Raw genomic sequence first — 26,995 nt, forward strand, 5'->3', positions numbered from 1 at the left:
AATATGTACAAACAGGTTCTGGTCAAGAAAAAAGTCAGTGGAATATTTGGAATGACACACTAGACCCTTATACTTACTGTAGTCTAGCCTCATTTGATGTTTTTGCCAGATGATGTGGAGTTTAATTGCCAATGTGTTTGTTTGTTCCCATAACAGGCACAAAATATTTGTGTAGTTTATCAAATGTTTATGAGTGCAGCCACTGGTTATGCACAAGTATTTTTATTATTTGTACAGAATGCAATAAATATTACTTAGAAAAACCTAGCTCCATTTTATGTCCTGTACTGTGATAGCTATATGGCTGCGGTGGTGGTGCTGCGGTAGCGTTGTCACCTCACAGTTAGATGTTGCCCGTTCGATTCTCAGTTAGATCGTCTTCTGTGTCGACATGCGTGAATGGACATTCCTTCGTTGAAGGTTGTGCGTTAGGCCCGGCAAGCCAGCACATAAAAATCTACTGCCAATCATTAGCGGACCGGAGTTCCGCTGTGGCGACCCCTAAACGGGAAAAGCTGAAAGACACAAACACTGTGATAGCTATATGGATCCTAATCTGCAAAATAGTTTTAAAACTGCCTTGTAATCATAGCTAGAGGAGATGATCGTATATGTAGCCTAAAGTTACACTTGTACCTGCCAAAGTAGAAATTAATATATATTGTTAAATCTACAGCAAGGCAAAATGCATACCTTTTTCTCAGATGAGTTACATACTTTTTCTGTCAGGCCACAGGCAAAATGCAAACTTTCTAGCCAAATAAGTAACATGCTTTTCTCTGTAGTACCACATGACATGCTGTGAACCCTCTCTTCATAGTCTGCATAGACACTCATTGTTTTTCTTACTAGCAATATTTTATGAACCAATTTTCCAAAAAATGTTGAATGGCGTTTCTTATCTATTCTTTTCATTTTAAAAACACCCCCCTTTTCCTGTTTCCAACTCTATTTTGTCTCTGGTTCTGATTGTGCCTTATCCGTTATCTCTCAGCATGCTCAGACCATGCAGAATCCCCTAGATTTTTGCTTAAAATCTTTACTCTGCCTCTCATAAAAATTAGTAAATGTTTATCATACATACCACTGAGTGTCAGCACTGAGGGCTACAGTCACTAAAAATGTCAGACATTACAGATTAGAGTTTGTAGTGTTCAGAAAAGGCACATCAATGTAACTATTTATGTTCTATTAACTTTCTAGTGAATTAAGAAGATTTATTTAAAAATCCTCTTGACTGAGGTCATTTGACCCTCATTATTTTTTTGTTTTTTTTCCCCCGATTATTGAGATAGCAGACTTTGAGTTATGGCCAGTCCAGCCCCTAATTTTAATTGCACTTCCACATCGTAACTGTTGTTTCATTCTATTCTATTCCATGTCTCCCGCTTGCCTTCTCTTCTGCACCTGTTCTGCCTTCAAGAATATCTAGGACAAACTAGACTGTTCTGCAGTCAGCACTTATTTTGATTCTAATGCAAGCTAACTCACAGCATTTCCTTATATTCTGACCTCACAGGAAGTGGTAGAAACAGAGGTATAAGAGAAAATATAATATGTTGATGAAGTGACCATATTTTAAGCAACAATTTTTCTCCAGATAAATGAAGAGTTTAATCTGTGCCACATCTACAAATGGGCAGTTATATCATGCAGTACTTTGGGTTAGTATGAATTTACAATACCTCAAAAAGAGCGATGCATGTGCGGCCCAAGATGCTTGGGTGACTTATGAACAGCTCTTAGTGTGACAGGTAGAAGACGCTGGTTATAAGTAAGTAAGTAAAGAAGTAACATGTGAAGCCAGATATGTGGATCTGAATCTCGTAAGTCCCCACCTGCATTCCGTATGACACTGTGCACACCCCTTAACTTCTTTATTTCCCAGGTTTCTCCTATAAATAGAATGTGTGTGCTCTAGTGAAATCAACTGGCTACCAAAATAAAATTAAAATAAAATGCAGTTGCTAATGACTTTTTTGGCCTCTTTTATCCTGTGTCTCCCCTGGAGAAAGATGAAAGCTCTCAAAATACCATCTGAATTTTCTTGGACAACTTTCTGACAATGATTTATACTCAAATTAGTCACTGTAGCCTTACCACATCCACTGGACTGTGGTTTATGAGAGCATGTGCCGCTGCCACTGTAATGATTAATGAACTTTTATGTGCATTTTTCACTGAATAAACATTTCCAAGGTATTTACAAAGAGAGCAGCAATGAATGATGCAATAGTAAAAAAGAGCTTACCCATCCAGAGAGAGGTACATTTGGTCCAGTTTACTGCAATGCTGACACCTATTAGAAAGTGTGATGCATGGCATGCTGTATATAGGCCAAGGTTATATGCCTAGCTCTGTCAAACCATGCTCTCATGATAGCCTTCATGTGACACATGAAAAAAATATGCATACTATCCAATGTGTATATCAGTTGCTGGGGGAGAAGTTAAAGATAAAATAAGAAAGAAAAAATCTGATGGCTACTTGAAAGGTGGCCTCCTGCAAATGGTTCTTGTTCCACAGGGTAATAAATGGACCATCTAATTATGGCATGGTTGTCTGGCAGTTGAGGACAAAAAGGCTTTGAAATGGTATATGTAACAAAGTAATAACAGTTTGTAGAGGAAAGACAGAACATTTCATCACCCCTCCAGCGTCCCAGTTTCAGGAATGAGCCCTAAATACAGATACAAGTAATTGAAAAGGGGGTAAAAGATGAAGTAGCCTATTGCCAACATAAATTTTCCCTCAGAAATGGTACTGTGCCAGCATATTAGAACATGAACTTGTCTGTGATACTGCACCCCAGGGAATGTAAGCCTGTTGCTTTTAAAGATGCATTAGGAGGATGGTGGACTTGCTAACTGTACTGTGGTACTATTACATATACATCAGAGGTGGGCATAATGAGGACAAGGTGCTCCTCAGGAATGTGATGGTGTGACAAGGAACTCACTGCAGCAAAATTATGCCTGTGTAAAAGAGAAACAGAGTGACCCTAGAAAGGCAACAGAAAATGAGGCAGCCAAAAAATCTGAAGTGAATGGTGTTTCAGGTGAGTATATCTCTCACAAAGTCTTTTAAAAAGTGTGTGCAGTAATCTAATTCTAGTATAAACTACCAGATTTTAAAGCTGTTCAAATGTCACCTTCAGCACTTTTGTAAAATGTCCAAATAATTCTATAACATGACAAGTCAAAGCATTAAAAATATCATGCATGATCATATTAAGTACAGTATTGTATTGCAGTTGGTTTCAAATCTTCAGTTCAGTGCCAAAAACAGTAAGTAGATGCTTAATAAGTACAGATTTTTAAAGAAATATGCATGACCTAATCAAACAGTCAGAAATGTTAAGAAAGTCAGAGCTTAGTCTAATTATGGAATAATGTCATCCCTCAAAAATGTCACTTCAAGAAACACATTCTGTATTAAAGTTTTCATACAATACTAGGTACCAAGCAATAAATCCAAAACAAACAAAAACAAGCAAACACACACTTCGTGTTGTCATGCTTTTTTTTTTTTTACATTCTCTTCCCCAGTATTCCATTTCTTTCTCAGTTTGAAGCATCACGCAATGTTGCCCTTTTCATCCAGGCTACCTCTCTTAGCAAGCACACAGAAGGAATTTATCCTTGACTTCAACACAGCCATAAACATACATTTCTAGCTACTGGTTACTGTGTGTTACGGAAAATTAATGCTGTAGATCAAGTTGACATTTAAACAACCTGTATCATCCAAGCTTCCTCATTATAAAGAAAACAAAAGAATACCCACAAACATAATGTGCTGCAAAACTAAACACAATTAATAAAGATAAGCATAGGCTAAACCTGAAATATATTCATGTGTGTATGTGTGTGTATATATATATATATATATATATATATATATATATATATATATATATATATATATATATATATATATATATATATATATATATATATATATATATATATATATACAACCCAAACTAACACTGTAATGACTACTTGTTACTAAGTTAAATTTTTCCTAACTCTGAATGCCCTCATGGAAGCAGACACATGAAGGTTATTTTCTTGGAAAGCTATTTCTTACCCATAATGCACTGTGAGGTTTCAGCTGATGAAATTACATTGCCATACTCTGTGTTATGAGATCATAGTACCATTCACTTAAAATAGTAGCAAAAAATCATGTTTGAGAATCCTTAGTAAAAATGTCAGTAGCTTTTTGTAGTGATTCTTATGTGTTTCTTAGATATGTGTTGCCCCATCTATGAACAAGTCCTGAAAAAGGACAAATATATAACTGAGATAACTAAGCCTTTTAAGAAAGTAACATTTTGTGAGTTTCAGTTTCTGTCTTCCTTCCCCAAGTCAGCAAGAGTGTTATGTTTCTTCATTTGTATAGCTCTTATTATTATTGAAGGTGCTTTCAGTAGTTATCAATTTGCTTCATCTTCAGACTATAAAAGGTTTAACATGTTTACAGTCACAGGAAAGGGAAAGAATGCATCTTTTTATGACAGTGTAGAATGAAACAGTTGAAAAGTTTGAACTTTAATAGCGTCACAACCTTAGTGGTGCAAATAAGAAAAAACAAACAGCTGCAGGCAGAGCTGAATCATGGTCAATGGATCAGGCCTCCCCTACAGCAATTCACCCCCCCCCCCACCCACAGCCATTCCAGTGTTCCATTACTTTGCTACTTCTCCCCAATTACCACAAATATTGTCGGAATCTGTTAGTGTGCATGTTATTTTTTTCTTTACTTCTACAGTGATTACAGATATTTGGATTTAATGTAAAACTTTTATTTCAAATTTTATAGCACTAACACTGATAGCCATTTGCTAAACAAAACAATACAGTCTCACAAGGAAAACAGACTTAGCATGAATAAGAGAGAACTTCTCTGCCCTTGATACTCACATTCATTGAAAATGCAGTGAAACCCACATTTAGACAAAATGCATCTGGCCAATGGCGGATACCATTTATCTTTGAGCTGTTTTCAAACTTTAGGCCTCTTCACACATTTTTAGGACCACACATGTATGCATGTGTTCTTTGATTCACCTTCCTGATTGTATTAAATTATATTCTTTGTATACTATAGCCCCACTTGTTAGAGTGTGTTTTAAATCTGTAGTTTTGAACATTTTTCCAGCAACAAAACATATGAACCAATAATGACAAGACTACTCATTTCCAAACATTTCAACCATAAAAGGTAACTCAAACTTATGACTACAATCCACCAATATCAGTCAACAGGCACAGTCTCTGCCCTCCAACCATCTGGCCACCCCAAGCCAGTAGGCAGCTGCCTAGGCTGCCTAGTTATGGATACAGCTCTGGCTACAGATACCTTATAATACTTATTTTTCTTAGCATAAGACTTTCAGATGTGATAAGGATTGTAATGCAATAGAAAGGTGCATACATTTGTAATGAAAGCATCATCAGATTTCACTTAGCCTCAGTATGGTGTGCACTGAGAAAGCAAGCTGTGACAGAAATACCACAGTATGGAAGAAACTGCTAAGTAATGCTTTTTAATATGTGAAAGTATGAGGATCATCCTCTAGGGATGGAAATGCATTTAGATGAAAGAAAATGTTGCATTTATAGCATAATTGTCTTTTAAGCAATGGACAACTCATTTATGAGGTGTTTTGCTATTTCTTAGGTTCTCAAACTGTCCATTACTGAATGTTCCAGTTTTTTTCTGCTTGCATATGTTACTCAAACCGTGTGTGTGTGTGTGTGTGTGTGTGTGTGTGTGTGTGTGTGTGTGTGTGTGTGTGTGTGTGTACGTGTGTGTGTATGTGTGCGTGTTAACAATGCAAACCCCATACATGCTAAACTCTGCAAAAAGCTTCTTACTAGCCTCCTTAATTTTGCCAATAAACTACTGGATGAAACTGATATGGTTTGACCACTCTTTTGGCGGTTATCAAAGTAGCTCAAAAATGCTGTACTTTGACAACTCAAAATAGATGTCAAACTACAAAAATTCACAAAGAGAAAGACAAAACACAGGTACCAGATGAACAGCTCGGTCTTCACCTCAGAGCCAATGTTGCTGTTTGTCTTTCGGCTTTTCCCAGTTAGGGGTCGCCACATCAGACCTCCAGTCCGCTAATGATTGGCAGTCGATTTTTATGAACGCCAAGGTGCCAGCTCAACATCCAACCTTCAACGAGGGCACGCCCATTTATGCATGTCTTTCGAATGCCACCAAACTGCAAGGAGGACATGCAGACTCCACACAGAAGACACTCCCTGAACTCCAGCCGAGAATTGAACGGGAGAACCTCTTGCTGTGAGGCAACAATGCTACCACTGCACTACAGAGCCAATAGTATGTATAAAAAAATTAAACCAAATAAAAAGCACTACTGTTGCGAGTCCAAAATCCTCTTTATTCATACACAAAAATTAAGCGCTTTCGGCAATCCAACTTGACTTCATCAGAATTTACTTTGAACAACTAATAAAAGCCATTTTTATACAAGTACCTTGTCTATGATTGGCTAACTTTTCCATTAATTCAACAAGCAGATTGAAGCAATTAGTGTTAAAAATGCTAAACAGTTCATGAATTAAAACAAACCAGATGAATAAAATTTTGTGTTTTAAAACACTATGTTACCTTGTTAACATTCTGTCATCAAAATAAATTTTTTTTTACAAAATCAAAACACAAATGCAAAGAACAGATGCAAAGAAAAAAAATAATAAATAAAAATACACTTGTTATAAAAAAACACTTAAATGTGTTCTGCGCTTTCTTTTAAAACAGGGACCAGATTTAGATGGTCATTTAAACCAGGGGGGGAATTTGCTGCCAGCCTCAGTTGCCACATTAACTCTTTTTTATACAGTATATTTTGTCAATCTCCACCCCTGGCTTCTAGATTAACTATGTTCAGTATAGCAAACTTAAAGCCTGTGTAACCGTCACATGTAATGCTGTGTTTATACAGAGCATTTGTATCTTTTTTATTTTTTATAGCATACAAGTACTCGTATATTCTTATCTTGAAAGACCTCTCTGTCTTCCCAATATAGTAAGAACTGCAGGTATTACACCTAGCTATATATACTAACTTGCTAGAGCAACAATTGCCTCTCCTTAAATAAACTACACTTTTATTCTGGTTTTCTAAGCAAATCCTATTCTCCTGCAAAATATAAGAACAATAATTGCATCTACCACAGGGTCTAGTACCATTTGCTGTTTCACTTTGAACAGGGTGGTTGTGTCTGTTTTCCAAAATTCTTTTAATGTTAAACCCAATTTTGGTGGTAAACACAGGCTTTTCCCCCACCACTTGGTATACTTCATCATCAACTTTAAATATATTCCAGTTTTTGTGTAAAACATCTTTTACTTGCTGGTGTAAAGGGCTGCATTGTACAATACATGTCTGTTCAAAATTAAATTCACTTACTTTTTCTACATTCTTCCCAAAATCTGGGTTTTTATTCAATCCCTTACCTAATAATGGGGTATATTTATTTCCCCAATTGTGTGAAAACTTCTTTAAGTGTCTTATCAACTAATTCCAAAGGGTAACCTCGGTCCAAAAACATACTCTTTAAAAATTCAAATTCAGGTAGTACGTCTTCCCTTAAGGAGGTCATTCTAGCTACCCTGATAGCCTGTCCTTTGATAATACTCCTCTTTTGTGATAGAGGATGATAGCTATCAAAGTGTAAGTAATTATTACAAAAAGTTTTCTTATGGTATATTCTAGATATAAATTTATCTTTATCTTTTTTAATTTTTGTATCCAGATAACTGATTTCATGGGGATCAAACTGAAAAGTGAATTTCAAAAATTCAGTCATGTTATTAAGGTATTGGATGAAAACAGGAATACTTTCTGCTGTTCCTTTCCACAAAATAAAAATGTCATCCAAAAACCTGCAGTAATAAGATATACTGTCATAAAATACACTTTTAAACACATGTTCTCTCTCCCATCCCAGTAACACAAGGTTTGCAAAGGTTGGGGCGCATGCTGCTCCCATTGCCACACCCCTAACCTGTTGAAAATATTCACCCTCAAAAAAGATGTAATTATTTTCCAAAATGAGTTCTATTATTTCACACATTAGTTTAACCTCATCACAATCTAATCTGGATAAACCAAATAGTGTCTCCTCAAAATAGGCTAAACCTTCCTGTTTTGGAATACAGGTAAACAGATCTATTACATCAATAGTGACAAGATAGCCTTTTGCACTCCACAAATCATTCTTGAGTTGACCAAGACAGTCCCAAGAATCCTTAACTAAATGTGGACATGTATCAACAACATGTTTAATTTTCCTATCCACATATACTGATAAATTATGAGTTTTGGACCCAGCTGCTGCTACGATGGGTCTGAAAGGTGGATGCTCTAGGCTCTTGTGTACTTTGGGAATACCAAAGATGACAGGAATTTTAGGGTGAATGTTCAGTAAAAAATCATAAACTGCCCCTGTGATCCTCTGGTCCATCAAATATTCATACAAAAAACTATCAATTCTCTGATAGGCTATATGAATCTGATTTCTAGAACAGGGGGAGTAGTTTGTACCATTAAACAAAATAGACTGCGTAATGTTGGTGTAATCAATACTGTTATATAGTACAATACCACTCCCTTTATCGGGTGCCATGACCCGTATACTTTTGTCATTCCTTAATTTCTGCAGCAGATTTCTCTCTATGTTGCTAAGATTGTAAAAGATTATTTTGTGTTTACCCCAAATTTTGTAAATATCATCCTTTATAACCTTCTCAAACATGTTAATAAGGGGATGTAATGGGGGGTTATAAATACTTCTTTTTTTATAAACTTCCTTTTGTAAATGTGTATCACCTTTCACAGTCTTAGCATGTATAAGTTTTAAATTTAATTTCCTCAAATAAAATTGTAAATCCACTAGGGTGTCAGCAATATCTGGAATTTTGGTAGGTACAAATTTAAAACCCTTTGAAAAAAGGGAAAAATGTTCTGGCAAAATTTCTTTGTCCATGTAGTTGTAAATGTTAAACCAATTCAAGGTGTACTGTATTCGGTTAATTAAGGAATTTGTGTTAGAATTTTTACTAGAATCCACTACCACCTGGGTGTACCCCTGTATTTTTGTACCACCTTGTTGTAAGTGGGAAGGTTCACTTGTTTGCGACTTGCTATTCTTTTGGAGAGTCGGGGTAAAGGAAAATTCTGGTACTCTAAACATTGATCTTCCTCACCTTCATTAAACTGCTCTTCCTCATCTGTAATTTCCAAATCCATGGGGTTTAAAACATGTTCATCAACGACACCGATACAAAAATTATCAAAGATAAAGATAAATTTATATCTAGAATATACCGTAAGATAACTTTTTGTAATAATTACTTACACTTTGATAGCTATCATCCTCTATCACAAAAGAGGAGTATTATCAAAGGATAGGCTATCAGGGTAGCAAAAATGACCTCCTTAAGGGAAGACGTACTACCTGAATTTGAATTTTTAAAGAGTATGTTTTTGGACCGAGGTTACCCTTTGGAATTAGTTGATAAGACACTTAAAGATGTTTTCACAGAATGGGGAAATAAATATACCCCATTATTAGGTAAGGGATTGAATAAAAATCCAGATTTTGGGAAGAATGTAGAAAAAGTAAGTGAATTTAATTTTGAACAGACATGTATTGTACAATAAAGCCCTTTACACCAGCAAGTAAAAGATGCTTTACACAAAAACTGGAGTATATTTAAAGTTGATCATGAAGTATACCAAGTGGTGGGGGAAAAGCCTGTGTTTACCACCAAAATTGGGTTTAACATTAAAAGAATTTTGGAAAACAGACACAACCACCCTGTTCAAAGTGAAACAACAAATGGTACTAGACCCTGTGGTAGATGCAAGTATTGTTCTTATATTTTGCAGGAGAATAGGATTTGCTTAGAAAACCAGAATAAAAGTGTAGTTTATTTAAGGAGGGGCAATTGTTACTCTAGCAAGTTAGTATATATAGCTAGGTGTAATACCTGCAGCTCTTACTATATTGGGAAGACAGAGAGGTCTTTCAAGACAAGAATATACAAGCACTTGTATGCTATAAAAAATAAAAAAGATACAAATGCTCTGTATAAACACAGCATTACATGTGACGGTTACACAGGCTTTAAGTTTGCTATACTGGACATAGTTAATCTAGAAGCCAGGGGTGGAGATTGGCAAAATATATTGTATAAAAAAAGAGTTAATGTGGCAACTGAGGCTGGCAGCAAATTCCCCCCCTGGTTTAAATGACCATCTAAATCTGGTCCCTGTTTTAAAAGAAAGGGCAGAACACATTTAAGTGTTTTTTTATAACAAGTGTATTTTTATTTTTTTTTTTTCTTTGCATCTGTTCTTTGCATTTGTGTTTTGATTTTCTAAATTCTTTTTTTTTTTATGACAGAATGTCAACAAGGTAACATAATGTTTTAAAACACAACATTTTATTCATCTGGTTTGTTTTAATTCAGGAACTGTTTGGCATTTTTAACACTAATTGCTTCAATCTGCTTGTTGAATTAATGGAAAAGTTAGCCAATCATAGACAAGGTACTTGTATAAAAATGGCTTTTATTAGTTGTTCAAAGTAAATTCTGATACTCAAGTTGGATTGACGAAAGCGCTTAATTTTTGTGTATGAATAAAGTGGATTTTGGACTCGCAACAGTAGTGCTTTTTATTTGGTTTAATTGTCTTTCTTGGAGCACTATTGCACCTAAATACTTTTGGTTCATTAGTATGTATAAAAAGTCGAACTGCCACAGTAGAAGGAAAATTCTTTATTGCAAGGACAAAGTGAACGCTTTCACGACCTTCCAAGTCACTTCATCAGACTTAATAAAACATCCCATGCCTTCCTTGATATATATACTTTCAAAGTGACCAATCAGTTAAATATTTATATCAGATTCAATTAATTTAAAAATAGTAGAAAAAAACATAAATAGACATAAAACTGTTAAAAGCAGTATGCAAGTTCAAATGTGAATACCTATAGAACCATGTAGAAGGGAATTAGGCTCTTGCCTTTAAAAATGGTTTCAAAGAAACAGCTTCATTAATGCCTGGGGGGTTTGTCTGCATTTAATTGCAGAATCCATTTTTGCTCAGCCTCTTCTGTTCTGTTTCTAATGTCACCCCCTCTGATATTTTCTTCCAGAACTTCTAAAACTAAAAATTTAAAAACATGGTGCATCCCTTCAGCTTCTACATGTTTAGCTAGGGCACTACTCTCCTTTTTATTTACTATGTCCCTCATATGTTTTAAAATGCATTCTTTGAACATTCTTAGTCTTGCCCACATAAAAACCTTTACAATATTGGCAAAAACTAAGGTAGACTATATTTCTAGTCCTGCAGTCTGAATATAAATTAAATTCAATTCTAAACTTTTGCTGTGGATGTACAAAAGTGCTACATGAGAAAATGTACTTACAAGCTCTGCAGTTCCTGCACATATATATCCATATCCTACCTGATGCATTCAGGGAATTATGTGTTTGGGTTTTATAACATAACTGCCTTTTAAGTGATTTTTTTGTTTGTAAATGAGAAGTGAGGTCCAGAGTCTATGACGCCTTCAAGTTCTTTAGTGGCTAATAATATGTTCCAGTTCTTCCTAAATATATCACAAAATTGACTGACATCACTTGCATATGTAATGGGGAACCTGAGTTTCTCATCCCTGGATTTAGTTTCAGGGTTATCTCTTGTAGTTTGTTCTGAGAAGTAAGGTCTGCCCTTCCCTTGATGTTCTTGATATACTCCTTCTATGGTGGTGTCTATTTCTGTCTGGTTATATTCTCTGTCAAGTAATTCTCCTCTTAACATTTCCATGGACCTCTCCAACTCATTATTTTTACTATGTAATCTTGAGGCTCTTAGGAACTGCCCTTTCATAACATTTTTGCTAACATTTTTAAATTAATTGAATCGATATAAATATTTAATTGTTTGTCTTAACTGATTGGTCACTTTGAAAGTATATATATCAAGAAAGGCATGGGATATTTTATTAAGACTGATGAAGCGACTTGGAAGGTCGTGAAAGCGCTCACTTTGTCCTTGCAATAAAGAATTTTCCTTCTACTGTGGCAGTTCGACTTTTTATACATACAAAAATTCACAGCTGTTTCACTGCTGTTAAAACAGATGTCAAATGATTCAAGCAGATAGCTATTTGTTTTACTTGTTTTGCAATAGCTGTCAAATACAACAGTAGTTCAAAAAAAAAAATATATATATATGTTTATTTATTAGCCTGCAGTTTCAGCAGCACTGTCAAGCAAGGCATTAATTATTTTTTTTGTGTGTGTGTGTGTGTGTGTGTGTGTGTGTGTGTGTGTGTGTGTGTGTGTGTGTGTGTGTGTGTGTATCTTCTCTGTTGCTAGCAAGTACTTTGCAAAGTATCACAACTCCTCTAGGATAAGCCCATGTTACAACTCTAGTCTAAAATGTACAGCTCAAGTCTAGCTCTTAATACCACAGAACAGCACTAGATTGCTGTCAGATGTGTTCCCTCTCGTAAAATACAAAGCTGCAATATCACAGGCTCTAGACCTGACAGAAAAGTACTGCAATACTATAACATGGCCTCTTTTGCAATTAAGTATAAAAGAAAATATCATAGCTCTATTTTGATCTCCTCTCAAGTCACCTATTCAGAGAAGTACAGTTCATGTACTTTAAAATATAACTTATTATTAAAGAATAGAGATTAAGTTCTTAAAATGTGTGTCTTGTCCAAAAAGGGGCAAAGCAGGAAGTCACAGATCCAGACAGATAGCTACAATTGTCAAATATTGCTTTCTTGAATTAGACTAATATGCTGCAAGTCTAAGGAGATACTGAAGGCAGGACATACGTAAAAACTTAGGTGTATTTTATCAACTCTGAAAACCAAAACAGTAACTCACTTGGCTTTGCAGCTGCAAACACAATAAACAAAGTACCTTAGGTTATCACAGTCCATACAACCCTTCTAGGATACAGGCTGTCTTAAAAACAAAAGTCCAGTGCTGTAGGCATTTCCCAGGCCCAACTTCAGACACATCAAAGAGGTAGTTCCCTAAGGTACACCAAAGGTTGCCCCCAACCGGGCTCACACTCCACACTTCCAGAACCTTCCTTCAGATTATCCTCCACATGATGAACTAACTTCTTGGTTTGCTGCTTTCAGGCAACTTGCTTATATACAATTCTGATTTTCAATTATAACTTTATCTCGTTAACTGCAGTGACAGTATTCCCATGCTCCATACTACAGTGCACTCAAATGGAGTTTACGCGTTTTAAAAGAACATTACACATTTTCCAGACAACAAGTTTTATAATCACAATGATGGGCTGTAGGTGGTGTGAAAATAGATGAAGGCTGCCAGCCTAGCCAGATAGAATTGTGTAGATAATTCTGTCATTTGTAAATATTAATGTAAGCCACAGAATTGTTCTCTTAAATGGGAAAAATGGTGTTAACTGTGCAACTGCAAAAATGTAACAGCAGTGCACTCTGCTGTAACAAAGCTGGTAAGTCAATTCTTTGATGTCAAAACTCGGAGTCGAGATGTCTAGATAAAGGCATTCTGCCTATCATTTTGAGGCCAGAGTTAATGGCTAGAATTTGCATGTATAATTTATTTTATTGCTCTGGTTCCTGAACCAGCTACAAGATCAAAAGGGCTATTAACCTCTGAGTATCTGTTAGCCTGGGAACTAGAAAGAAATGATGTAATCTGAAATGAATCAGTGGCACTGTGTTATCAATTTATGGACAGAAAGAATGAGAGCATAAGAGCATTTGTCTTGAGAACATCCAACTCACCACTCTGCCTACCTCTATATGTAAGTAGGACCTTTAGAACTGTGCTTTCTCTTAGATATAGCTAGGAAATAGGAAGATTAAACTACTTTGTTTTTCTGTGATGTCAGAACTTTTCTACTGTATTATTTTAAGTATGTATCTATGATCTCTGAACTCTTGACTAGCACTGTGTAGTAAGAAGTACTGCCTTGTGTTTTTATTATTTATTATTAAATATTTTTGAACCTTTCAACTGTGGCTGTTTTGTGCAGAGATAATTTAAGCTCCAAGAGTACATTGCATGTATATAGTGATATTGTACCAAGTCACTCCAAATACATCTTGACTGTTTGGTTGCACTTACCATTTGGATAATAATATCGCACAATATAATTGGTCACCCTTTCATAAGGGCCTTTGAGTAGCTGATAAATATTAGCTAGGTGGTGCCAGTGATTTCTACTGTATGGTCTGGGTAAAAGAGGCACAGCTGGAGAACCTGTGCCAGCCTTCCCCAGGAGTGTCTGTGTGGTTGTATAATCTCTTATTTCAAACTGTGTGTGTGTCAGCTATTTGGGCAGGGACACAAAGCACTGGTTGGACAGAGAGGGTGCTGGAGGTTTTAGTGTGTCCACTAGGCTGAGATCTGGACCCTATAGCTGTGCCAGTGGGGAGTCTTATTGGGGACCTGGAGAGAAAGGGAGAAATCATCCCCAGACTGATTGTGATCTCTGTGTGCTCTTAAGAGAAATTGTACTTTACTGTGTGTGTGTTTATTATCCTTTCCCTATATGTACGTCCCTCACTGGTGTTAGTGGTGAGGATTGAGGCTCCTTGATTGCTGGGCCAGTGCACGGGCATCACCTATTAATTGTCTGGCAGTGGTGGGATATCCACACCACATATTAATTGGTTGGCAAACACTACTTGGCTTGTAGTGATGTGGGTAGAGTGAATTCCTGTAGCTTGTGTACAGTGATCACTGAAGGTGTTCTGTACTCTAAATCAGCCACGCAGTGAATACTCAGAGTTCAGATCACAATTGTTTTATTTATTTTGTTAACTTAGTCAGGGAGAGCAGGCAGCATGTCAGCAGAGGAGCACAGAAAGCTGACAAGGAGCCAGCTGGCTGAGATGTACCAGACTAGAGGACTGGTGCATGGAAACCTGACTATGGCAGACATGATTGCAGCTTTGGTGACAGCTGCATCAGAAAACAGCAACCAGGAGGACGATCAGACAGGCAGTGGAGATGTACCACCCTCAGAGAATGGACAGCATAACGTTTCTGCTGAGGACTTAAAAATCCATCTGGAGCTAAAGAGACTTGAGTTGGAGGCCAGGCATTTGGAAATAGCAGCAGCTGAGAGACTGAGATATCTGCAGGCTGAGGAGAATGAGAATCTGCTATGCCTGGAAGATGAGGAAAAGGAGAGGCAGAGGCAGCATGAGAAGGAGATGCTGACTCTTCAACAGAATCATGGAGGTAATGGGGAAGGGAGCAACTGGACCCCAGAAGCACAAAAGGTCAGTAATTTTTTTCTGCAGTTTAAAGATGGGGATAATTTTGATAGTTTCATTCATATGTTTGAGAGGTTATGTAAACAGTATGATGTTGACCAAAGGCTCTGGGTACAGTTCCTGACCCCCTTACTCCATGATAAAGCTGTAACTGTGTTGCCTAAAATGTCTGATGTTGATTGTTTTAATTATACTATGGTTAAGAACTGTTTGTTAGAATTGTTTAAGCTAACACCTGAAACATACAGGAAACTGTTTCATGAGCATAGACGCAAGGCAGATGAAAGTGTGTGTGAATATGTTGCTGAACTGAGCACATATTTTCATAGGTGGGTGAGTGGATGTCAGGTAACCACTTTTGAAGGGCTGGCAGACCTTTTCGTGAGGGAACAAGCCCTTAGCACTTTGCCTGAGGACATGAGGATATGGTTAGCTGATACACAATGTGCTATTCCAGATGAGTTGGGGAAGAAGGAGACCTGTATCTAGCAAGCAGGGCATCCCTGCACAGGAAAGGGACCCCCAGTACTGCTCATGGGTCTAAAGAAACCCATGGTGGGCATCACAGACTGCCTCAAAAGAATCTGCCAGTAGCAGGTGAACCACTAGTCCAGGTACATGTCCAGGACCTAGGATTAAATGTTTAGAATACAACCAGTGGGGCCATGTGGCATACAGATGTCTATGAAGGCAAGGTGGGAAACAAAAGGTGAGAGAGCCAGTAAGTAGGAAAGACAAAATGCCAATAGTAGGTTGTCTTGAGACAACAGGGCTACCAAACTACCATCCTGCAGATGTCCTGATAGGGAAGGATTTGGATGAGGCAGTACCATCTGCTTATGCAGTTACACACAGTCAAGCTAGGAGACAAGCATGTGGGTCTGGTAGCCTGGGGGAGACCCAGACAGACTGCTTACTTGCAGCAAGGACTGGTGTGGTGGTTACTTCAGGGAGGGAGCTACTCTGTAGCAGTGAGACTGAATGTGAGCCACAGCTGCTTGTGGGTACTGATGTTCCCTTGAACAGAGTGACTGCAAAGGTAGAGGTGAGTAGTAGCACTCAGGCTGACAGTGAGGCACCACTGTCAGAGGATGCCAGACTTCCTGTGGAAGGGGAGCTGGGAAGGATTACAAAGAGAGAGTTGAGACAGGCTCAGCTCTCAGACCCTATATTGCAAGGCCTGAGCCAGGTAGCTAGTGAGGCACCTGATTCTCAAGGAAAGGAGGATTCTGTATACTGGGACAAAGGGTTACTGTATTGAAAGTGGACCCCTGAGGGAGGGCTAGAAGGTGACAGAGTACAGCAGTTGGTAATGCCTACAGCCGACCATCTTGCACTTCTACCCATAGCCCATGATATTCCCTTTGCAGGTCATATGGGCATAAAACGTACAAAGAGACATATTATGCAAAACATCTATTGGCTTGGAATTGCCAGAGATGTTACAGGATACTGCAGGACCTGTGAACAGTGCCAAAAGCTAGGCAGGGCAAGAGACTAGGTGAAAGCTCCTTTGATGCCTTTGCCTGAGACTGAGGAGCCATTTCAAAGGATAGCTAAGGATATTGTGGGTCCTCTGAGTACCTCAAGTTCCACAGGGAAAAAAGTATATCCTAGTGGTAGTGGATTATGCTACATGATACCCTGAGGCAGTGGCTATGTCCTCCATTGAGGCAGAAAAGTTGCCAAATGCTTTTTTAAAGGTTTTCAGCAGGGTAGGTTTCCTAAAAGAAATACTGACTGACAGAAGTGCCAATTTCATGTCAGACCTGCTGGCTTGTCTGTGGAAGTGCTGTGGGGTGAAGCACCTGAAGAACACCCCCTACCATCGCCAGACTAATGGTCTGGTTGAGAGGTAAAACTCTACAATCAAGTCCATGCTACAGGCATTTGCAGACCAGTTTAAGAGGGAGGGGGAAAAATATTTGCCCCATCTGTTGTTTGCTTACAGAGAGGTTCCCCAGGAATCCACAGGTTTTTCACCCTTTGAGTTGCTGTATGGGCACAGGGCGGGGACCTCTAAATTTAATTCAAGATGAGTGGGAAGGTGAGTGTGAACCTCACAAGGAGTCTGTTGTGGCATATGTTCTAAATCTCAGGACAAGGCTCAAGGAACTCATGGGCTTGGCCCAGGAAAACCTGGCAGAAGCTGAACAACAGTAAAAGGTGCGGTATGACAGGAATGTTCAAGCTAAAGAGTATGTTGTAGGGCAGCAGGTAACAGTTCTCATTCCTGTCAGACACAACAAGCTGCAAGCAGCTTTGGAGGGACCCTACAAGGTAGTAAGAAAGGTAAGTGATGTTAACTACATGGTGGAACTGGTAGCCAGGAGGCAGGGGCACAAATTGTACCATGTTAACATGATGAAACCTTACCATGATAGGGAGGCCCTTGTGCTGAGCATTTGCAGTTGATTGCAGGAGGAGTCTGAGGGAGATCTGGTGACTGTTCTCCTCAGTGAGGCTCGGACTGGCACATCCCAGCAGCTCTCTCCTACCCAGGTTTGAGAAATCTGAGTAGTGTTTTCTAGGAGTTTGGGGACATGTTCACACAGAAACCAGGTTGCTCCCACCTGGTGCAGCACCAGGTGGATACAGGACCCCAAAGGCCTATTAGGCAGGCCCCTTATGGGGTGCCTGAGAGTGTCAAACAGACTCTGAGGGAGGAGATACAGGAGATGTTGGAACTAGGGGTAATTCAAGAGTCCGACAGTCCCTGGGCCTCCCCAGTGGTGCTGGTGCCAAAGAAGGATGGCAGCACCTGGTTCTGTGTGGACTACAGGAAATTAAATAGTCACACAGAGTCAGATGCTTACCCTATGCCTAGGACAGATGAGGCCCTAGTGCAGCTGAGTGGGGCTAAGTATCTTACAACCATTGATCTTACCAAGGGTTACTGGCAGGTGCCCTTGGCTCCCAGTGCTAGAAAGAGGTCAGCCTTTGTGACTCATTTTGGCTTGTATGAGTTCACAAAAATGCCCTTTGGGATGAAAAATGTCCCAGCAACTTTCCAGAGGCTGGTAGATCATATCCTGATATGAACAGGAGGGTTTGCCCTTGCTTATCTAAATGATATTGCCATCTACAGCCATTCCTGGCAAAAGCACCTTCAACATCTCAGGGAAGTGCTGGGCAGACTACAGAGGGCAGGGTTGACCATTACACCCAGCAAATGTCAGGTGGGTATGGCAGAGGTCTCCTACCTGGGACAAAAAGTGGGGAATGGTAAGATCATGCCAGAACCTGCCAAAGTGGAAGCCATTCAGGCATGGCCTGCACCTGTTACCAAAAATCAGGTGAGGGCATTCTTAGGGACTGCAGGGTACTACAGAAATTTTCATCCCCAGTTATAATACCATAGCTGCTCCCCTCACAGACCTGACAAGGAAGAACAGGCAGATAAGGTAGTATGGACCCCAGCTTGTGAGCAGGCATTCCAGGAGCTTAAAGGGAGCTTTGGGAGGACCCCCTGTGTTAGCCAGTCCAGATTACAGCAAATAAATTGTTGTGCAGGTGGATGCTTCAAACCATGGGGTGGGGGCTTTACTTAGCCGGATTTCTTCAGAGAGAGAAGGGCACCCAGTGGTTTATCTCAGTTGTAGGCTCCAACCCAGGGAGGAATACTATGCAGCTGTAGAAAATGAATGTCTAGCCATAGTGTCGGCTCTGCAGAAACTGCAGCCTTATCTGTATGGAAGAAAATTCACTGCAGTGACAGATCACAACCCCCTAACATGGTTACACAGAGCCAGCCAGCAAAATGCCAAGTTGCTAAGATGGAGCCTAGGGTTCCAAGCATATATGTCAGTGCAGCACCGCAGTGGAATTAGCAATGCCAATGCAGATGGGCCCTCAAGACAGGGAATGGGGAAAGGTATATTCAGATAGACCTAACCCTCTCAAGCAACATTTCTCAAGGGTCACTTGAAAAACTAGCTTGAGTTCCCAGGTGGGGAGATGTGTGAAAATAGATGAAGGCTGCCAGCCTAGCCAGATATAATTTTGTAGGTAATTCTGTCATTTGTAAATATTAATGAAAGCCACAGGCTTGTTCTCTTAAATGGGAAAAAATGGTGCTAAATGTGGAACTGCAAAAATGTAACAACAGTGCACTCTGCTGTAACAAAGCTGATAAGTCAATTCTTTGATGTCAAAACTTGGAGCCGAGATGTCTAGATAAAGGCATTCTGCCTATTGTTTTGAGGCTAGAGTTAATGGCTAGAATTTGCATGTATAATTTCTTTTATTGCTCTGGTTTCTGAACCAGCTGCAAGATCTAAAGGCTATTAACCTCTGAGAATCTGGAAACCAGAAAGAAATTATGTAATCTGAAATGAATCAGTGGTACTGTGTTATCAATTTAAGGACAGAAAGAATGAGAGCATTATAGCATTTGTCTTGAGAACATCCAACTCACCACTCTGCCTGTGTCTATATGTAAGTAGGATTTTAGAACTGTGTTTCTCTTAGATATAGCTAGGAAATAGGAAGATTAGACTAGTTTGTTTTTCTGTGATGTCAGAAGTTTTCTACTGTGTTATTTTAAGTATTTCTCTGTGATCTCTGAACTCTTGACTAGCACTGTGTAGTAAGTAGTATTTTCTTGTGTTTTTATTAATTATTATTAAATATTTTTGAACCTTTCAACTGTGGCTGTTTTGTGTAGAGATAATTTAAGCTCCAAGAGTACATTGCATGTAGATAGTGATACTTTACCAAGTCACTAGAAATACGTCTTGACTGTTTGGTTTCACTTACCATTTGGATAATAATATTGCACAGTATAATTGGACACCCTTTTATAAGGGGCTTTGAGTAGTTGATAAATATTAGCTGGGTGGTGGTAGTGATTTCTACCATATAGTCTGGGTAAAAGGGGCACAGCTGGAGAACCTGTGCCAGCCTTCCCCAGGAGTGTCTGTGTGATTGTATAAACTCTTATCTCAAACTGTGTGTGAGTGTCAGCTACTTGGGCAGGGACACAAAGCACTGGTTGGACAGAGAGGGTGCTGGAGGTATTAGCTTGCCCACTAGGCTGAGATCTGGACCCTATAGCTGTGCCAGTGGGGAGTCTTATTTGGGACCTGGAGAGAAAGGGAGAAACCAGCCCCAAACTGATTGTGATCTCTGTGTGCTCTTAAGGGAAAATGTACTCTACTGTGTGTGTATTTATTATCTTTTCCCTATATGGACGTCCCTCACTGGTGTTAGTGGTGAGGATGGAGGCTCCTTGATTGCTGGGCCAGTGCATGGGTGTCACAGATGGGGCCTGTTGGGTCACTGTGTACTGAATGTTTGGTGGGATACTGTCCACCACCACATTTTTTTGTTGTTATCAGTGTGCCTACTTAACCATTGCAAAGAGGTCTGATCAGTTACCAGATTAATGTACATTCCCAACAAATAGTATTTCAAGGCATTAAAAAATCAATTTTATTCCTAGACACTCTCTCTTTCTCTTTCTCTCTCTCCCTCTCCCTCTCCCTCTTCCTCTCCCTCTCTCTCTCTCTCTCTCTCCCTCTCTCTTTGTTTCTATAGCTGAGTATCATCTTTCTGCTTTGTACATTTTCCTTCTGATACAGCACAGGGGGTGCTCATCACCTTAAAAGTCTTGGGATCACACTGCAACCAAACCTACCACTGATGTCTTGGTACATAAGGTAAAGTTTTTTAGTAAAATCATGAGTGATTAATGCTCAGAGAATATAATCCCTTCTAATTCATTAAACAAGTTATCTACTTCAAAAAACCATTGCACTCTGGCAAACACTTTCTTTGTTGTGAGGTATGTAAAATAACAGGGAATAGTCACACAATTGGGTAGATACTTTCTGTAGTACCCAGCTAGTCCAAGAAAAGCCTTCACATGTTACATAGTAGAGTGCAAGGGCCAGTTTGTTGGCTTCTGTTTTGTCTAGTTATGGTCTTACTCCCTTTTTCCTTTTCCTTTTTGGATTCCAACAACAGCCTGCACTTTAAGTAAGTAATATTCCTAGTCCTCTGAATGAATAAATGGCCTTGTCATCCAGGTATACTGTGGCATATCATGAGCGGGGCTTCATTATTTTCTACATCAGCCTTTTAAAAGTGGCTGGGGCTTCATGTCTGCCAGATGGTAACAGTGTACTAAGGTAGCCAATCAGAAGGGGTAGGTGGTATCTACATGTCCCTTCATCAGTATCTGCCTATCCCTTCATCAAGTCTAGTACAGTCAGGTATCTGGCTTTCCCTAAGTTCTCTAACAACTCATCAGCTTTGGCCAAGACATAGCAATCAAACTCTGAAATGGTATTCAGTTTCCTAATGTCATTAATGAATCCAGTACTTCCACCAGGTTAAGGAAGTAGCACTATCAGACTACTGCAGTCAGGCTGCGACTCTTCTGTCATACCTAGTTTGTGCATTATTTGACTTCTTTTGCTAACTATTTTCGTGAAGCTGGTACCCTGTAAGGTCTATTGCTAACGTTCAGTCTAGGGGCTGTCTCTGTACTCTGCTCTGGTAGAGTTAAGTTTCCCAAGGATTTTTGAGAGCACCCTCTTATTTCTTAATACAAATTCCCTAACTTCCTGGTGTTGTACTTTTGACAATGATTTTCCTATATGTACTGCAGGTTGAGATTCTCTGGTCTCTGTTGTGGGAACATCACCTTATAAGCTCTCTGCATAATTCTTTACTAATTTACTTGATTTCAGCACATTAATGTGATACACTTGATGTAGCTTTGTCTTTCCTGGCTGCCTAACCTTATAGTTAACTGCATTTATTCTTTCCATTGTTTCATATGGCCCCCACCATTTGGCCACATATTTGTTTTCCATGAACGGCACTAGTACTAATACCTGCCTACCCGAGTTAAATTCTCTTAAGATGGCCTTTCTTATTATAATCTTGTAGTTTTATTGCATGGGGTCTCTGCATGGGCTTCATTCCATGGACTTCATTCCATGGGCATTACTAGCTTTACTCTGTCCTGCAAATTAGTGGTCTATTGCACTTTTTAAATAGTAATCTGATGAAGTCAACTGGCATTGATGAAAGGGCTTAATTTTATACTTGGAATAAATTGTATTGTGAGGACTCAACAATAGTGGTCTTTTTTGTTACACCTTTTAAATAGTGCATTGCCCTCTTCTCAGGATTCCTTAACAATGTCAGGCAGCCCTCTCGGATGCCTGCCTTACAGAAGTTCAAGTGTGGTAAACTCACTTGAAGCTTGTGGTATGCAATCAATAAGCAGGGTAAAACTGGTCCCAGATTTTACGATCTGCATCAATAACTTTCCCCAACATATATTTCTGTGTTTTCTTAGACCTCTCTACTAATTTATCAGTGTTTAGATGGTAGCTTGAAATCTTCAACTGTTTGACTTTCTAGCACAAACTTAATTCATGAAGTACCCTTGAAAAAAGGGAGTGCCATTGTCAGTAAGTATCTCTTTAGGGATAGCAACTCTGGGGAATAACAGTGCCAATTCCTTGGCAACAGCCTTAGCATTAGCTTTACATAATGGCATTACTTCTGGAAAATTTCTGGCATAGTCCATCATGAGTACCTTATACTGATACTCATTGCTAGATTTTACTAAAGGAGCCAAAATGTCCATGAACATGTTCAAATGTTTCTGCTGTGATAAGGACTGGAATCAAGGAAGTTTTAAATCCAGAATGGAACCCAGTTTTGTGACATTCTGGATGGGAAGCACAGAAGTTCTGTAACACTTTCATTATGCCTGGCCAGTGAAATCTGGCTAATACTCTTATTACCTTATATTTTCCATCCCCAGGTGACCAGCTAACATGTTGACAATGAGCTAATGTCATTACTGGTGCCTTATAACATTTTGGCACTGGTAAATGATGCAAAATGTCTTCCCTTTATTTACTTAATAAGTATAACAAGCCATCTTTTAACTCAAAATATGAATATGAATTAATGGAAACATCCTGTTCATGATTTTCCCTTCCAACACTGGTTATATTTTTTCTTGGTCCATTTGCTTTCCATTGTACCTTCTTAAAGTTTATGCAGCCTATTTGTACATCCATTAACTCAGTTGCCTTCTTCAGTAACTTACCTTGAGATGAAAGTTTAGTTCCTCCCACCAATAGAAAAAAAAAAAAAAAAACACTGTCTGCATCTCCTGTGCATTCACTTGCAAACGATAGCACTAAACAACAAACATTACCTTCTGATTTCCTTCCATTACTGTCAGCACAGCCCATTTGAGTCCTTACATCTTTTATGTTGTTCCCTTAACCTTAGTGGAAGTGAATACCACCTTCTCACTTTCTTTTCCTTGCCTTTGGAGCTGTCTTACTATAAAGTGTATGTCAGAACAAAACTGATCATCAGTTTTACTTCTTTTTCTGTTCCTTACAGTCTGCTTTCATTTACATTATCTGGTTTACACTAGCAGAAAATGGCTCAAAACACTGCATTCTCCTGCTTATCTCACTTTCTGAACTCACTTTGTTCTGAGGGTCCTCAAAACCGTGCCTTTCTTTTTCTTTTTTTTTTCCCAAGTATTTTTATTTTTCTTCTTCTCTTGTATTGTATGCATGTTACAAGATCCAGTCATTAAGCAAAGTATAGTACAATCATCATTTTTAAGAAGAATTCAGACATAGTTAGGTACATCATATAACAAGAAAGTTTTCAGTCTTACAACAAAAATACACTGATACCATCCTACATACACTATGTACAAAACAGTGCTACAGTCAATTTCTAATTAACATTGTGTCGCAGTTAACATATTGTTTCAATATGGACACATATATAGAACAGAGGTAAAAGAAAGCTCATGATTGTGAGTGCTTATGTGCCCTTTTTTAACAATCACAATAATTTGTCATTCCACATTCAGCTAATCTTTCAAAATATGATCCAGGAGAAGACGCCAATATTTTAAGAAATAGGAATACTTACTATGGTTATTCGTTATATACTTATGTGCTGATATAGACTTTATTGCCATACTTCTGAAACCCTCCCATGATAGTTTGGTTCAATCTAGCCAGTTCTGGGTAATATACAATTTCACTAGAGAGAAGAAAGTAATTAGAACGTGTAGGTTAAACTTGGGTCATATTTGACAGGTAATATGCAAAATTGAAATTCCCGTGATAATGTGGATTTTTGACATCCCATCTTCTCTAGACTAACTCTCAATGGGAACCATAATTTATAAGTGCATTTGCAGCTTCAGAAGATATGGAGTAAATCTGCTGTTTGTGAGTAATAGCACAGACAGTTTGGAGAAACCTCTGAATTGAAGCTGTTGAGTATTTCCTGGGTGGAGTAAGCATTGTTGATTATCATTAATTGAGTATATATGAGTTTTTTGAAAGGGATTAATTTTAGTGCTACTTCAATAGAATTAAATTTTGTTTTTCAGAGCATTCTTTGATCTTAGTCCAGTATTTTGAATACAATAATGATGATTGGTATTTAGGAGATAGTATTAACTTATAACTGTTAGATAGCATATTTTTCTTTAAGGTTAGCAAGTTCAATAATGTAATAAATGTATTTAAGTCTTTTTCATTAGCTTTAAAGTCACCGGATATTGAAGTACACATTTCTCTGATTTGCCTTAGCATTCTGATGTATTCTTTTGGAAGGTTAAGAACATTCCTTATGACTTCTAAAGACTTTTACCTATGTCTGTAAATATCCCAAACATTTCATTCCTTAATGAGCAGATAGCTGTTCAGATTTAATATCTCTTTATTTAATCTGAGGTTTATTTTCAGATGTAATAATTGTAAGAGGATATGTGCACTTGTTGATTTAAAGTTTCCAACAATTTCTGAAATCTTATTATTCTATGTTTTAAGGAGAAGTGAAAATTGCTATCCTTTAAGCTCTCCTAATTTAAGAAAGGAAAGGCTTTGGGATTAATTTTACTGTCTTTGATACAGTTATACCATAGTTTGATCCATTGTGGATACCATTCTTTACTATTGGGATTATAATCAGTAACTTATATAATTCTGGTGTGCATATTATTTCATAATATAGATTGAACTCAGGTAATTCCAATCCACCCTTTTCTTTTAGATGCATTAACTTCTGGTAACTAATTCTGACCGACTTAGAATGCCAAGTAAATTTAGTAAAGCTACATTCAATTTCTTAAAAAAAGGTTTTCTGAACTATTAAATGTGTTGCATTTAGCAGTCTTGGAAGAATATTCATTTTTAGAATTGCTGCTTTCGAAAGGAAAGGTAATTTCATTTTCCTCCATCTTTGGATATCCTGATCAATGTCTAACCAAACCTATAATAAGTTATCCTGCATGAACAGTTTTAGGATACATTCAAAAGTGATACCTAAATATTTAAGGGTGTATTTTAACCTGGAAAATAAGAGTAAGTGTGGTTTATTGGATTGATAGGGAAAATTAAGGACTTTATAGGATTAATGGATTCATTTTGTAGTCTGAGACTTTTGAGATGCTATTGATTGAGTCAAAAATTTTGCCTAAATCTGTGTTAGGGAGTGAGAAATACAGATTTGAATCATCAGCAAAGGCTGTTAGTACAATTTTGTTCTTAAATATTTACTGGATATGATGGTGGTGTAGTTTTGAGTTATAAGTAAATAAGTAAAGGCAGATGTTCTATATATAAGTTAAAAAGGTAGGGAGATAATGGACATCCTTGTCTGGTCCCATTTAAAAGTTTTATTGAATTTGAATTTGTCTTGTTTATGTGTAGAATTGTGTGAGTGCTCTCATATAAAAGTTTTATTATATTTGTAAATTCTTGTGGCATATCAAAGTGCAGTAATACAGAGAATAAAAAGTTTAAGTTTACTCTGTCAAAAGCTTTACAAGCATCTAAAGTGAGGGCATATATAGGTTTTTTATATTAATTACAAAAGTCAGCACTGAATAAATGGAACACCCAACTAAAACGTATTAAATAGATGAAATTCTGATACACAGCTGAGTCTAAAAAATTATTTATTTCAGGAGGTTAGTGCTTTCACAGTTCAGTTAATTGCTTTATCAGACCATTAAAAATATTAAAACCTTTTAATGGTCTGATGAAGATATTAACTGAATTGTGAAAGTGCTAACCTCCTCAAATAAATAGTTTTTTGCACTCAAAGGGTTTCATATTGTTTAGATAATAAGATCATTGTATCTAAAGTTAATGCGTTGTCACATGTCTATCTGGCATTCATAAATTCTGACTGTCCAGGTGATACTATGTTAGGTAATACTTTTTAAAATCTGTTTGCAAGTATTGCAGCTGAAATTATGATGTCTAGATTTATGAGAGAAATTGATGTATAATTTCCAGGGTTTTTAAGATCAGACTTGCCTTTAGGTATAAAAATTGTCTTTGAATTATTTAAATGTAAATCTGTAATGGCATATTCTTTTATGTCATTATAGATTTTTAATAAGTATTTTGATAGCTTTTGCCCAAAGGATGTATAGAACTCTGCTGTATAACCATTTGGCCCAGGAGTTTTACTTGTTTTCTGACTATTTATTACTAAAAGGATTTCCTGTTGTATGAAGGGAGCTTTAAGTGAGCCCTTTTGAGCTTGACTAATCTTTGGGAAGGTTAGATTCCTTAAGAAAAGATCCCTCTCTAAATCAG

Source organism: Protopterus annectens, chromosome 5.part0 (assembly GCF_019279795.1).
Source record: "Protopterus annectens isolate FY-2018-M chromosome 5.part0, PAN1.0, whole genome shotgun sequence".
Classification (NCBI taxonomy): domain Eukaryota; kingdom Metazoa; phylum Chordata; order Ceratodontiformes; family Protopteridae; genus Protopterus; species Protopterus annectens.